Source organism: Mus caroli, unplaced genomic scaffold (assembly GCF_978045245.1).
Source record: "Mus caroli unplaced genomic scaffold, Mus_caroli_1 scaffold_10, whole genome shotgun sequence".
Taxonomy (NCBI): Eukaryota; Metazoa; Chordata; class Mammalia; order Rodentia; family Muridae; genus Mus; species Mus caroli.
The window spans coordinates 119,513-133,113 of NW_028227265.1; the positions used below are offsets into that span (position 1 = coordinate 119,513).

General features: G+C 38.3%; 1 pseudogene; it reads left to right on the plus strand.

The window, feature by feature from the left end:
• Positions 1–745: 745 nt before the first annotated feature.
• On the plus strand, positions 746–8,393 carry LOC147002181 (uncharacterized; annotated as a pseudogene).
• The last annotated feature ends 5,208 nt before the right edge of the window (positions 8,394–13,601 follow it).

The window sequence follows — 13,601 nt, forward strand, 5'->3', positions numbered from 1 at the left end:
TCATGCTCTCATACATTCACCATTTGGACTCTGTCCCTAAATCACATAAGATACTGTAGAAGCATTTGCTATTCAATACTAAGCCATTTTGCAAGCCTGGCAGTTTCTTTTTTATTTTTAATTTTATTTCTTTTGTTTTTGTTTTTCAAGACAAAGTTTCTCTGTGTAGCCTTTCCTCTTCTGAAGGGGATTAGATGTGGACCAACATGCTTGCCTGATTTTGTTTTTATATTATTAGCTTATGTGCTTGGAATGTAGGTTTTTGTACATGCAAGCGTATGCTGTTGTGCAGATCTTCATCCACATCTTGAATGTTGATGTTTGGCCAAGAATATCCAGACCATATTCTATTTCTCAGGATGGCATGTGTTCATGACATCAATACTACCCAAGGCTTCAGAGTCATTGGATTGTAGGTGTGTGACATTTTTCCTACCTATTGAATTTTTCCAAAGAGTATGAGGTTTTTTGCCAGTGTGCATGCATATGAATATCATGTGTGTCTCATCTTTACTATTGTCAGATGAACATGTTGTTCCTCAGAACACTTAAACTCATGTAAATACTGGCAATTGACCCCTTTATATGGAAGACCAGTAAGAGCTTTCCACTGCTGAACCATCTCCCTTACCCTATGTTGCTCATTTATAATCAACACTTATATTACTAGTATTTTCATCTGTCCATTTGTAACTGTTTAAACATGCATTCTCTTTTTTAAAATTTTATTTATGTTTCAGTTTAAACTCTGGCACTTCAGGTTTCTGCCAGATGACTACAGAACTGTAGTGAATGTATAATTTTTTTTGTAGGAACTTCAGTAAAGATCTCTGAATTCTTTCTATGTTTTTTGTTGGCTTGATTGCATTTTGCAGGGGAATGAGGGTCTTAATACACACCTCTTGCTGTCCTGGAACTCATTGAGTAGCCCAGGCTGGCATGGAACTCAATGAATCCCTGTGCCTCTGGGATTAAAGCCATGAGCAAACATACCCAGCTTGCCCATCATTTTTGTACTTTGTGATTGTTCATACAATTTTTCTGATGTATGCTTAATAATGTTGATCTGTTTGCCTCTCTCCTTCCCCCTCTATCAATTGTAATTTGTCTTGCAAGGCTATATCCTATTCAAAGGGTTCAGAAGTGACACAGGTGAACACATAATTCAGTTTCCTTCTAAAATAGCTTGCTGATTAGATTATAACTTCTGTGTCAGGAAATAAGTGGAGAAAGCACCAGAATTATGTGAATATATTGTCAAGGAAGCATATATTTATTTTACAGTGATGTTAGTATCATGCTTTGTGTTGTATACATGTATGGGATATTTTAGGATGCAGTGACTTATGATGATGTGCATGTGAACTTCACTGAGGAAGAGTGGGATTTGCTGGATTCTTCCCAGAAAAGTCTCTATGAAGAGGTGATGTTGGAGACCTACCAGAACCTCACTAATATAGGTAAGACTGTGAATTTTCTTTTGCTTTTCAAAATAAGGGAACAAATGTTTCTTTGTTATTGATCTTATGTTATTTCAATTGAAAATGAGGAAGAATGAGTTGAATAAATCAGGTTCACGGAATGTTCACAGCTTTCACAGTACTGTGAAAATTCACTGTAACTTGAATTTTGTCTAATTTCCAATACTATATTATTCATTTTCTGATATTGCGTTTTAGGCTACAATTGGCAAGACCATCATATTGAAGAACATTGTCAAAGTTCTAGAAGACATGAAAGGTAATTTTCTTGTGCAAGCTGATACAAATACAACTCTGAGGAAATTTTAGTATTTCTTAGAAGCTCTAAAGAAAAACAAGAGTGTAAAATATCAGTCCTTTAAGTGTAGCTATGATTATAATATTTTCACAGAACCATGTACCTCAATGTCAGTTACCTGATTTGTGTTTACAAGGCATTCCTCTAAGAACAAAGATAAGGCTACAGTAACTTAACCAATATCTTTATTTGATTTGTAGCTGCACTAGAGCTATGCTGTAGAACTACCAATCGTTCAATCTCATAACACTTAGATATTGCAAAAGGTATACACGTTGAATAGGTTATAGCTCCAAAACCTATTTTTTAAAAGAGTGCATGCCCCATACCTCACTTCACATATCTTTTTTTTTTTTTAAGAACTATTTATTTTATGTATAAGAGTACACTGAAGGTGTTTTCAGACACACCAGAAGAGGGCATCAGATCCCATTACAGATGGTTGTGAGCAACCATGTGGTTGTTGGGAGTCAAACTCAGGACCTTTGGAAGAGCAGTCAGTGCTCTTAACCACTGAGCCATCTTTCCAACTCCCATCCAAAATCTTCTAATAAGCAAATAGTCCATGGTAAAGTTGGTGATACTCATATACTTGTAGTGACATTGCTAAGTTTATTGAGAGGGCAATTTATGAGAGTCAAGAGTGTTGTCATGGAGAAACCTTAATCCATATTCCACATGTCTATGAGGAGCAAAATGTCAAACTGTGTGAATGCAGTGTGGAAACTTTTCATTTGTTATTCTTCTTTTAATACATATATCATGTGTCACAATGGATAAAAGCCACGTGAATATAGGAAAATTGAAAGAAGCAATTCCCCTGTTTCTGTCTCAGAACAATGAGAAGATATATAGTATTCTGCCTTTGGTAGACTATCTGAATATGATACAAGTTTGCAGTTACTTGGTTTTCTGATTTTACTGGGACAATGCCCAAAGTCATACTGCAGGAAATCCCTAAGGTACTAGGTATTTGGCAATTATTCTCTTTGTCCTGGTCACTTTGCAAATGTGGTTTGACTCAAACTATATATATATATACTATAGTGTGCTAAAGCTTTGACTTATTCCATTGATCTTCAGACATGCAAAATACATCATATAAAAATCTCATATATAAAAAGGATGTTATAAATGTGAGTCATGTAATAAATGCTCTTACCATGATGGATATCTTCAAAGGTGTAAAACAACCCATAATGAGGGGGAACACTATGAATATAAACAAAGTGATAAAACCTTAATATCTGATTCATCTTTACCATTAGACCAAATTGTAAAATTCATATAGACTTTTAAAATGTTTGAATATGTTAAAGCTTTCACATGTGCCAATTATCGTTGCAGGCATGAAAGAAGTCATATTGGAGAGAAACCCTATGAATGTAATCAATGTGGTAAAGCCTTTGAATGTTACAATCATCTCCAAATACATAAGAGAACACATACTGGACAGAAACCTTATGAATGTAATCAATGTGGTAAAGTCTTGTCATGTCACAGAAGTCTTCAATATCATAAAAGAACACATACTGGAGAGAAAACTTGTGAATGTAATCAATGTGGTAAAGCTTTTATAAGACCCACTCAACTCCAAACACATAAAAGAACACATTCTGGAGAGAAACCCTATGAATGTAATCAGTGTGGTAGAGCCTTTGCAGTTCAGTATAATTTCCAAAAGCATAAAAGAATACATACTGGAGAGAAACCTTATCAATGTAATCAATGTGATAAAGCCTTTTCACAAAATTGTAGTCTTCAATATCATAAAAGAACACATACTGGAGAGAAACCTTATGAGTGTAATCAATGTGGTAAAGCCTTTGCATTTCAGTCTAGTCTCCAATATCATAAAAGAAAACATACTGGAGAGAAACCTTATCAATGTAATCAATGTGGTAAAGCCTTTGCACATCACTCTAGTCTCCAATATCATAAAATAAAGCATACTGGAGAGAAACCTTGTGAATGTACTCAATGTGGTAAAGCTTTTGCAAGACCTAATGAACTCCGAAACCATAAAAGAACACATACCGGAGAGAAACCCTATGAGTGTAATCAGTGTGGTAAAGCCTTTGCAGTTCAGCATAATCTCCAAAAGCATAAAAGAATACATACTGGAGAGAAACCTTATCAATGTAATCAATGTGATAAAGCCTTTTCACAAAAGAGTAATCTTCAATATCATAAAAGAACACATACTGGAGAGAAACCCTATGAGTGTAATCAATGTGGTAAAGCCTTCGCAGCGCACTGTAGTCTTCAAATACATAAAAGAATGCATACTGGAGAGAAACCTTATCAATGTAATCAATGTGGTAAAACCTTTGTACATTACACTAGTCTCCAATATCATAAAAGAATACATTTTAGAAAGAAACCTTAGAATGCAATCAATGTTGTAAAGACTTTGGATGTAAGACTAATCTCCAAAGACACAAAAGAACATATACTGGACAGAAACCTTATGAATGTAATCAATGTGGTAAAGCATTTAAAAGTCACAGTCATCTGTAGCAACATAAAAGAACACATAGAGGAAAGAAACCTGGTTATTGTTTACATATTGACATAAGGAGATACAAGTATGTTTCAAATTGACAAGGAATGGATTGTGATTGCTACTCTTGGTTTTCAATATAAGATGTAAAATGGAAAGCATGGTGGTCCAGGCATGGTGGTACATGCCCTTAAACCCTAGGAGATGAGCATCAAGCAGATCTTCGAGTTCAAGTCCATCCTGATACAGAACAAGTTGCAGATGAAGAAAAGCTTAGGTCTAGGCCTGTGGATACAGAGCCTTGCAGATCTCTGAGTTCAGGACAGCCAAGCTGAGGCAGTAAAGGAGTTGGAGAGAGAAAAATGGTGATAATGAAATAGAAGGGGCCATGTCCAGGCCCAGCAAGCAGCAGAACTCAGCAGCTTTGTCCATATGGCTCTGGCTTTAGAAGCAAAAATAAAAGGGGCTACTGGAAAAATTGATGTTTGTTAGCTGTAGCTAAGAGATTAGAAGTGATAAAGAAGAGACCAGCATCACTGAGGTGAAATCTCCTAGGAAGTGTTTTCTGAGAGGACAAAGAAGCTGTGTTCCAGAGATAACCAACATTGTACCTTGTGTTGTAGCTGAACTTGGTCACATGTAAGAATCACCCAGGTGGTACTGGTTTTGAAGGCATGAAGGTGTCATGCAGAGGCTTGGCACCATGAAGGGAGCATAAGTGAGACTATCAGTGAAGCATAGTTGCACCAGAAGAACCCAGCATATTGAAGATGCCAGGCCCATGGGATGAGCAGGACAAACAGCAGCAGCAGTAGAGTGGAGTCAACTAGAACTTAGAGTGATACAGAGGGCAGAGCTGGAGAAGTGACCCAATATCTTTGGAGGAGTGCAGAAGATCATGTGTGGATCTTAGACACTGGAACAAGAAACTGTAACACTGAGATTGCCTCAGAGACCCCAAGATCTTTGAGATGCTAGAACTGTGGGGTACCTGCTCAGGAAAACTGCTTTCAGGGAATAAAACCAGACAAAGAGAAAGAATTGTACTGCAGTGAACAAAGCAGAAAGGAGTTGGAGATCTGAAGAACGCTTTAACATAAGATATGGAGATGCAGAGTTTGGAGATTTCCCAGCTGGTTTTTGGTCTTGTTTTGGTCCAGTATTTTCTCACAATATCATTTAGGAATGGTGAAGTATATCTTGTGCAGTTGGAATTATGTTTTTTGATTTTCTTTTTTTAGGGGATTACAGTTACATGATTGGATGACTCTCAGAAGAGACCTTGAACTTTGGAATTTTAATATTTTTGAGACTGGTATAGATGATGGGGACTTTTAAAGTTGAACCTCATGTATTTTTCATTATGCTATGTTTAAGTATGGTCCCCATATATTCCTGTACTCCAACAAACTTATGGGGGCCAGGGAGTGGAATGTGGGAGTTTGAATAAGCTTGTCACAGGGAGTAGCTCTATTCAGAGGAGTGACCTTGTTGGAGGAAGTGGATCACTCTGGTGGTAGGCTTTGAAGCTCTACTCAGTGCAGAACAGACCCTCCTGGTAGCCCCCTGAAAGACAGTCTCTTCCTGGATGCCTTTGGATCAAAATGCAGAACTCTCAACTCCTTGTCTGCCTTCATGTTGCCATGCTTCCTGCTATGATGAAAATGGACTAAACCTCTGAAACTAAGCCAGTCCCCAATTAAAGGTTTGCTTTTATGAGAGTTGCCTTGGCCATGATGTCTATTCTTAGCAATGGAAGTGCTAAGACAGAAACCCTGTGAGTGTATTTAATATGGTGAAGCCTTTGCACAATTCTGTAGGCTTCATCATCATGAAAGAATATGTACTGGAGAGAAACCTTTTGAATGTATTCACTATGGTTAAGCTTCTTACTATGGTTAAGAAGGAATGACTTTGACAGATAGTTATCATTCTGTCAGTTTAGAAGGTGCGCATCACACAGGAGTTTATGACAATCTCATTCTTGGGCACTGTCTACATCTGTTAAATCAGAAGTTTTGCTCTCAGCAATGTAAAATCTGTATCATTCAGGAAACAAGCCCAGGTCACTTTCTTGTATTAGTTCTCACGACTTTTGATTGTGGAATTACAGAGTTTCCTGCTCGTTTAATTCCAAAGGAGTTGTCTAGCTTCTCTTTAAGGAAAACTGAGGTTTAAACAACTATATAAACAATAGAAATACGTATGTAATGTTATACAGCATTGCTACATTAATTTTACATGAAACATACACAACATGATACATCAAAATGTTAAATGTCTAAACCCGTTCTCCAAAGCAAAAATAAAAGGGTCACTATCTAAGTAAGGCTGGTTATTTGATCAGAATAAAATGAAGATGAGTCACCTGTCATCCATTGCTATCATCTTCCTTCATTCAGCTCAGTGTCCTCCTGAGGCACCCAGCTTGTCATCTACTAATGAGAAGTTAGGTTATTTTATAATTTAGGCCACTATGAATCTAACTGCAACAAGCATGAGAATCTGATACTTCTTTAAATTAATTCCAAGTGCGTGGAAAATATATGGAGGCCATTTCTGGGATCCCTAGCAATTTTGTCATTTTATGAGAACTCTGTATACTGTACTCACACATAAACAGTAGAATAAGAATGGACAGAAAACATGGTTCTCTTTTTTTTTTTCTTGGTAGGTAGTGATGTTATATGGATGTAGATAATATGTCCAAACACATCAGATATATAAACTATTTACATGCCATTTTACCTCAAGTATAACCACACAACACTGTTTCACTAATTTTAGTTGATATCTGTAGAGAATCCCAATGTCTGCCATCAAAATTTGTTTTTGTATGATAATAGGCAGTTGCATGTCACATTCAGATTCATTGTGCAATTCTAAACCACATTTAATTTTCAATTTTGTCTTTTCAATTAAATCATATTTGGTAGAATTTATGTGATGAAAACAACATGTTTTGTGCTACCAAATTCTATCCTAAACTCCCTTTTCTATGGCTTTGTACACTTAAAAAAAATCATTTTCAGTTTTATACACATACTGTAGTTTGATAAATAAGTAATTATATAGAATAATGTCTTTTACCTTTTTATACTACTATAAAAACTATTAAAATGATGTATTCCCTCTCAAAAAAGGATGTTTGCTATGCTCAATTTGCAGCACACATTCAATAAAATCCAAAGAAAATTCATAAGAATTTATAAAAGGAGAGCTGATATCAAATCTCTATGGCATGTGAAATAATAACTCAATAAAATTTTTAATGAGATTACTAAGGAATGGTACACACTTTGATACAATGTGACTTTTGTTCTTACCACAAAGCTACAACAATCAAGAATGTATACAATATTTGAGAAAGAATGAAGGCAAGGACTAAAAAATATTAACCCTAAAAATAAACATGTTTTCATCCAAAGAATTAAGAAAAATCCAACAGAAAGAACATGTACTTGACCAATGTTATGTTTGACTGTACATGTATAGAAATGAACTAAACACAGACTTTACAGCTCCTACAAAAATAATTAAAAGTGACTCCTAAACTCTATATTTCTGACTCTCCAGTTACTACTAATCTATCTTTCAAGCAGAGGCCCCATGTTCTAGAGCTCTCTTTGGGAACAGAGGTGATCAGAAAGGTAGGCAAGGGCTCTGAAGCCCCTCAGGCACACTTGTGGTTTCAGGCAATACCAGCCTTACTGAAGAACATACAAAACCAAGTTGTTGATTAATCTAATGTCTGCTTTCCGACACAGGGTTTGCAACACAGCAAGTAGAACTTGCCCTGTCCACCCAGCCAACACCATACACACCTAGAAAACTTCTACAACTCAGAAACTCTGGTTGCACCTAGAATTGAATTTCCCAGAATCATGCCGAGGTCAATGGTGGTATCGGAAAGGTGAAAATATTCTGATCAAGTATTGCTAAAAGATGATCCCCATTACTGCTTTTATACCACTTTCAAACACTTTATAAAATTTGTCACACAAAAGAGAATGTGTTTGAGCCTATTCCTAATCCCTAACCCTTATCTAATTATTTATTTATTATAACTTATATCTAAGTACACTGTAGCTGTTTTCAGACACACCAGAAGAGGGCGTCATATCTTATTACGGATGGTTGTGAGCCACCATGTGGTTACTGGGATTTGAACTCAGGACCTTCGTTAGAGCAGTCAGTGCTATTACCCACTGAGCTAGTCTTTAGCCCCTAACCCCTAACCCTAACCACTAATGCTAATCCTAACCCTAATCCCTAACAGCAACCCTAACCCTAGACCTAACCTAACCCTAATTCTTTTATCTGTTGACTCTTCTCAATGATGACTGGACACAGTATAGAATTAGGCTTAGATTATTGCCAGTTTATCATTAATGTTTGTCTGAGGATGCCATGCACTCTGGTCGAGTCAGCTTGACAGGCCGAGAGGCTTGGAAGCTACTCACGAGGCAAAGAGTTTCACGGAAACTCACCTCCTGGAGTCTGGCGTCCTCTCTAACCCATACGTTAATATTCCATTCCTGCATTATGTAGGCAGCTGCATGCCTAAAAGATGGCGCCGGCCTCTGGTACACCGGCACTGTAAACAATGCCATTGCACAGGCGCTAGCCCGAATCTGGTGCCAACCCCTCCCGAGCGGTTGCATACGAATCAAAGTGCCGACAGACTGACCAATCACAGGAGGACACATAGCTCTCCCCAGTGCTGGGGTGTATATAAGCAGTCCTCCCAGGGTTTCCAGGGTTCCCCTGTAGCATGGAGGTGTTCCTAAAATAAAAAAGGCTGTTGAGAAGAATCCGACCCTGTTGCGTTTTTTTCTTGCTGGACGAGGTGAGCACAACAAAGTGGTGGCCCGTACGGGGAATGGAGGATCTCATGGATTCAGAACTCTTCAGCTGAGGAACGGTGGTACTGGTAAGTCTCCCAAAATTGATCCCTGGTTAAAAGGAGGGATATGTTTCTCTTGCCCATAGACCCAGTGTGGGTAGCTCTTAGTGTTTTTGTTTCATTTTTTGTAATTTCTGGCCTCTGCTTTTGTTTGATAGGAGCAGTTAAGGCAGGTCAGAAAATTTTCACGGAACAACAAGAAAGTATGTCAGAGGAAGATAGGAAACATATAAGTAAAAGAAAGAAAAGGGGTGAAAAAGAGAGAGAAAAGGAAAAGGGAGAAAAGGAAAATTCAAAAGGAAAAGGAAATAATGAGAAAGGAAAGGAAATAGCAAAAAGATGTCCCTCATTAAAAGACTTAACAATAAGTTCAGCAAGTTCTGACTCCAGTGACTCAGAGCTTGATAAAGATGAGGAAGCTGACCTAGAAGAAGAGGCAGCTCAATATGAAAGGGATAGTTATGATCCGGATTGGCCATATAGAGCCAACCTGATGAAAAAGGGAGTATCGGTCAACAAAAGGCCAAAAAGAAAAAAAAAGAAAAGAAAAAAAAATTAGAAAAGAAACGATTTTTTGTAGCACCTGACAAAGTTCAGATGGGAAATTTAGGAGAGTTCTTGGGTGCTCGAATTACTCCACATTTTATTACACCTCAAAAGATAGAATTACGTAAAGATCATTTAAAAACATTAAATGATTTCCAGAAATTGGTAGGTGATATAAATTGGATTTGTCCATATATGAGGCGATCAAATTTTGAATTAATCCCTCTTTTTGATATATTGAAGGGCGATCCACAGCTTTTGTCAACTCATGCTCTCACCCCTGAGGCCCGAGTAGCATTAGAAAAGGTAGAAAGGTGTTTAGAGAAGGCCAAGCTGTATAGATGGAAAGAAGGAGTGGACATCCTCCTATGCGTTTTGAAGACATTCCGTCAACCAACAGGAGTGTTGAGGCAGTCAGGTCCTCTATTGTGGATTTATCCTCATGTGTCTCCCAATAAAACCCTTGAATATTATCCCATTGCTGTAGCTCAATTAGTGATTTTGGGCATTAAATCGTGTATTCAACATTTTGGAGCACCCCCTCAGAAAATCATTACACCTTATAATGCTAATCAAATACAGATCCTAAGTTCTTTGATAGATGATTGGGCCCTATTGTGCTGTAGTTTTGATGGGGAATTAGATAATTTAAAGCGATGTATGCTTTAAAAGGAAAGCACCTCAGCTTAATAAACGAGACCTTGATAGGTACAATCTACTTGGTCCTTTGCCTCTCTTTATTTTCCTCCCATGTCCTTCCAGGTTTGTGGTCCCCCTCACACCCACGAATAACTGAATCCCACGGGACAGGATAATAACCAAACTTCAGGGGAGATGCCCTCTTTAATCGCCATCAATGCTTGGTACACCACTGCCTTATACTGAGCATGCTCCCACACCCTCCTTACAGCATACATCACGGGGAATAAGGGAGGGGTCGAGGGAGAATTATACAAAGAACAAAGAAATGGGCAATCTGCTGACATGGGGGTTGAAGTCAGGCGCCAAGCAGCAGGGATAAACATTGCTTATTTCTCTCCCCTGAATATTCTTACAATAGATTGTGGATTTATTTGTTAAACTTATTGTATCTTATGGTATTAACAAATATAAAATGTTAGAATGATGTAAACATTGAAATAGTTTTAACAAAGTAGGATTTATATATAGATTGTGAAGGACTCACTTTCTTACGGGATGGTCTCTGACAGGTTATGCTCAAGAATTAGTCGGCATCTGAGTTCTCTGCTCTTGCACCCCACGGATTTAGGGATCCATTGCACTGGGATGAGAGAGACTCAATGATCATTGATCATTGATCAGCCCTTGCACATCGCTGAGGTTTCTTCATTGCATGCGATAGGGTGATCATGATTTCCCCGCTAATTCATTTCTTTAAAACTTGGCTGGCCTCTTTTGTAGAGTTCGCCCTAGGTCATTTAGCAGTTACTGTCATGCAGCACTGTGGTATCCAGAGACGGGCAACTTTCCTTATGCACAGACCAACCTAAGACACGGGGCCCAGTGGCGATAGGGTAACCCTAGGACAGGTAAGGCTGTGACATGAAAGGATCGACCTAAGACAGGAGCCGTGGCCAATGGACAGACTTGCCCAGACCTAGTCCAGCATCATATTATTAAACAAAAAGGGGGAGATGTAGGCAGCTGCACGCCTAAAAGATGGTGCTGGCCTCTGGTACATCGGCACCGTAAACAATGCCATTGCACAGGCGCTAGCCCAAATCTGGCGCCAACCCCTCCCGAGCGGGTGCATACGAATCAAAGTGCCAACAGACTGACCAATCACAGGAGGACACATAGCTCTCCCCAGTGCTGGGGTGTATATAAGCAGTCCTCCCGGGGTTTCTGGGGTTCCCCCGTAGCATGGAGGTGTTCCTAAAATAAAAAAGGCTGTTGAGAAGAATCCGACTGTGTTTGGAGAGCCGTGCGGTGAGCAATCGCCATTATAAGATGGCACTGGCTTCCGCTGTGCCCAACTAGTAAACAAGCCTTGTGCACAGGTGCAAGAGTGAATTCATGCCAAGTCACTGCCCATCTCGGGGCGTAGTAATGAGGTGATGGGTGAGCAACAAATCAGGTGCTGACATGCCACGCTGAGGGCTATATAAGCAGCACCATTTTCCGGGTTCTGGGTCTTCCCTCCTGAAGAAGCAATAAAGCTTTTGCTGCAGAAGAATCCGGTCGTCCGAGTGTGTTCTTGCCAGCGAGAACAATAGCTCAGGACAACCGTGTTGCGGTTTTTTCTTGCTGGAAGAGGTGAGCGCAACAGCGTTAGTCTGGTGTATGGATCCACGTGCTCTCTTTTAGGATTATCCTATTATAAGTGCCTTTTAAGATTAAATTCTGACATAGCCAAGCCTTCACCAGTGTTCCAATGTCCTAGAAAGTCCTTGAGCTGACCATGGGCTTGGAATTTAGGAAGAATGTTGCCTATTCAGTGACATTCAGAATTGCCTCTGGCATTACACTATCACTTTGAATAAAAGCTAGGTCATTGCCCTACACAGGAATTTACCATCTTCTAGGAAGAAGGGAGTTTGAGACCTAAAGAGGAATCGGAATAGATACTTAGAACTATAGATAGCTGAATTACACCCATACACACGTATTTACAATGGCCTAAGGGAAAGGTGGACTATACAATAGACTAAAATAGGAACTATGGCAAGGGTACGAAGCCCTTGACCCTGGCTTCTAAGATTAAGTGAATCTTAGGTGGAACTCTTGTTGATCCCAGTTGTTAACAATGAATTCTATCCCAGGTGGTTCCTGTTAGACCTTCTGTGTTTGCATTCCTCTGTTTTATGTAAGAATCCAGTAACCTCTTTGTACCTTGCTGGTGTGTCACCCAACTTCCCTATTTTCTTCTGTATAAAAAGTTTGATGCTTGATTTGACAAATTACATTCAGATTCTACACAACCTCTCCTGTGTGCATCTGTCTGTCATTCCATCCAACGCTTTGCCCACCTGCCCCAGAGACCCGTTCCACGCAGACAAAGGGGCCCAGAGGGTCTGCGGCATGAGGACAGAGACTTTAATCCCATAAGGATTTCCTTCAAGTTTCATACTCTAAGTCCCTTAAGTACCTCACTTATTCCTTCAGAATTTGCAAAGATTTGTAGGTTTTTTTTTCCTCATGTTGGAAAGTTCCTTCATAATCTATATATAAATTCTACTTTGTTAAAACTATTTCAATGTTTACATCATTCTAACATTTTATATTTGTTAATACCATAAGATACAATAAGTTTAACAAATAAATCCACAATCTATTGTAAGAATATTCAGGGGAGAGAAATAAGCAGTGTTTATCCCCTCTTTCTAAGTTTTCAATGGCACCACATTTCAAAATTATTATAGCTCAACCAAAGATGCCAGTGAAATTATTGGGTTTTACATACAGAATATTGACAAGGTGTTTCTTATGAGATCTGGATATCCTAGAATCAGTCACAATAAAAATGCTTTACTCATTATGTATGGAGACAATTTCACATTACATAAATAGTTATACCTCTTCCCCCTTTAAAAAATACTGATCAGCCATGTCCTTTTTTTAAAAAAAAAAAACCATATAAATAAAGAATTAGTACCATTTTAAAAGACCTGCTGTGATTACTTTATTCAAGGTATTTGAAGGCATGAAGATAGTTGTATTCTAATTTAGAAGATAGGAAAGAAGCTCCATGCTGGATCTTTAAATTATTATACTGTTTTTTAAATAAGGCTTTAGTGATTATGAATATCTTTTAAATTGTTAAACTGTTAATGTCTGTATATTCATATATATATATAATATTTAAAAGCACATATTCGTTATTTTTATATGAGTAAGGACACTGTC